This window comes from Lissotriton helveticus, chromosome 3_2 (genome assembly GCF_964261635.1).
Source record: "Lissotriton helveticus chromosome 3_2, aLisHel1.1, whole genome shotgun sequence".
NCBI lineage: Eukaryota > Metazoa > Chordata > Amphibia > Caudata > Salamandridae > Lissotriton > Lissotriton helveticus.
The window spans coordinates 440,040,297-440,042,740 of NC_136062.1; the positions used below are offsets into that span (position 1 = coordinate 440,040,297).

Genomic DNA, 2,444 nt, shown 5'->3' on the forward strand with positions numbered 1-2,444 from the left:
TTCATCTAAATAATATGCTTTTTGCATAAAATACATATTTCAAGCTTTTAAAATAATACTTACATTCTCAAATATCTACATTGTATTCACTAGATCAGCAAATTCAAAGCTGACCACCCTTATGTTCCATGTGACCATTTCCGTTCGAACAGGGCTATTTTGACTTGCAATGTGATAAGTTATGCATGACTGTGGGGGCATTGAATATATGAGAATACTGAAAAGACCTTCCAGGATTTTGCGATTTGCCACGAAATCGGCACTTTTGTAAAAATGCCGCGATTTTTACACAAGTGCCCGCGAAATCGGCACTTTTGTAAAAATGCAGCGATTTTTACAAAAGCGCCTACGAAATCAGAAGGTGATGAAGCAAATCATGCAGGGGGGTGGGAGCCGTTCTACATCTAAATGCAAGTATTAATGATCCGTGAATGTGCATAAGATAGGCTTTGAAATTTGTTCAAATGGTACAGTTGGGGTGCTGAAGGATAGTCCGTGCTCTTCATGTACACAGAGGTGGGGGGTCCTTAGTCGCATGAAGAGGTGTTCCTTCAATAATAATAAAAAAAAGCGTTGCCAGAGGCATACAGAGGAGCACTTATGATTTGGGCTGCTGGGGCTAAGGGGAAGATTTTCTTTTAGTTAAACACGCTGCCACGGAGGAAAAAAAAAGTGAGCGGATATGTTGGACTTCGTGATTTTTGCTATCACGTTCCTTCTCATCTTGGGGGGGGGGGGGGGGGGCAGTGTTGTACCTCTACCCTGCCTCCAAACAGTCTTCAGGTATTCCCGGCCTGACGCCAACAGTGAGAATGATGGTAACCTGCAGGACATAGTGAACTGCGGCAGCCTGCACAAATTCCTTGTGAACCTGCATGAGAAGTTTGGGCCTGTGGCATGGTTTTGGTTTGGACGGCGCCTGGTGTCCCTCGATATATTTTTCGGCAGCACATCAACCCCAACCGAACCTCGGACCCTTTTGAAATGATGCTAAAGTCCTTGTTGGGCTACCAGTCCGGAGACATTGGGGAGGCTGGTGAAAGTCGTGTGCGGAAAAGTCTGTATGAAAGTGGCGTGAGCAGGTCCTTACAAAGCAGCTTTGGCATTATCTTGAAGTTGTCAGAAGACCTGGTAACAAAATGGCTGTCCTTTCCAGCATCCCAGCACGTGCACCTCAGCCAGCACATGTTGAACTATGCCATGAAGTCAGTGATGCAGACAGCTATGAGGATAGCTTTGAGGATGAGCAGGAGTTGATCCGCTTCCGCAAGAACCACTGTGCTATCTGGGAAGAAATTGGGAAAGGTTTCCTGGATGGGTCACTTGACAAGAGTACAACAAGGAAAAAGCTGTATGAGAACGCCCTGCTGGAGATGGAATCTGTCCTAAAGAAGCTGGCGAGAGAAATGGACACCTTGCTACAGGGTAACCTGAGCGACAAGCAGGTGCTGGAGGACAGCATGATCTTCTTACTAGCAAAATGTGTTATCACAGCTAACTTCAGCAAGTCCTCTGTGAAAAAGTACAGACAGCTAGACTGACGGAGGATCGCATTTCCAAGGGATAACAGCCTTCACCTATGGGCTGCTTCCTCTGTTCCATATCCCAGGTTACCTATTACAAAGTGGAATACACTGCTAAAACAGCTTCCAGTGATTTAAGGCTCAGAATGAATGATTATGAGTAAAATAAAGTACCACAAAAATGCAGCTATATTTCCATATTTGTGCCGCTAAATTTGCTAATCCATGCAGCTATATCCTTGGGGGTCTGACTGAATAATCTAGTAGGTCAGTGGTTCCCAAACTTTTTTGTCTCGTGGCTCCCTTGACCAAATTGGCAGTTGGCCATGGCTCCCCACCATTTTTTTTACCCACGCACCGGGGTGCCGCAGCGCACCCTTTGGGAACCACTGGTCTACATGAAGAATCACGCCTAGACGTGATGAAGGATTCAGAGAGTAGCCATCACTATCATAAAACTTCATTTGCAATCACAAAGATCTTATAAAGTACATGTCAATGCATACACCACCATCATAGAGTAGTATAAAGCACTCCCACTAAAAGTAACCAGGCTAGAGAAAGGCTCAAGGAGCTCTGTGGCGTTACAAGAAGTTTACGTGGGGTGGGCTCTGATCATGGGCGTCCGCTGAAATGTTTCCAGGGGGCGCACATTTTTAACTTCATCACCATCCCCCTTGCACCCTTCTCCCCTCAGTCTTACACCCTTCTCGCCCAACCCCTTGCACCCTTCTCCCCCTGCCTTGCCCCCTTTTCCCCTCTGCATTGAACCCTTCTCCCCTCCCCCCTCTGCCTTGCACCCATCTCCCCTCTGCCTTGCACCCATCTCCCCTCTGCCTTGCACCCTTCTCCTCTTTGCCTTGCACCCTTCTCCTCTTTGCCTTGCACCCTTCTCCTCTCTGCCTTGCACCCTTCTCCCCT

The 2,444-nt window shown here is 47.0% G+C and overlaps 1 pseudogene; it reads left to right on the forward strand.

The window, feature by feature from the left end:
- The first annotated feature begins 682 nt into the window (after positions 1-682).
- On the forward strand, positions 683-1,748 carry LOC144826353 (cytochrome P450 20A1 pseudogene; annotated as a pseudogene).
- The last annotated feature ends 696 nt before the right edge of the window (positions 1,749-2,444 follow it).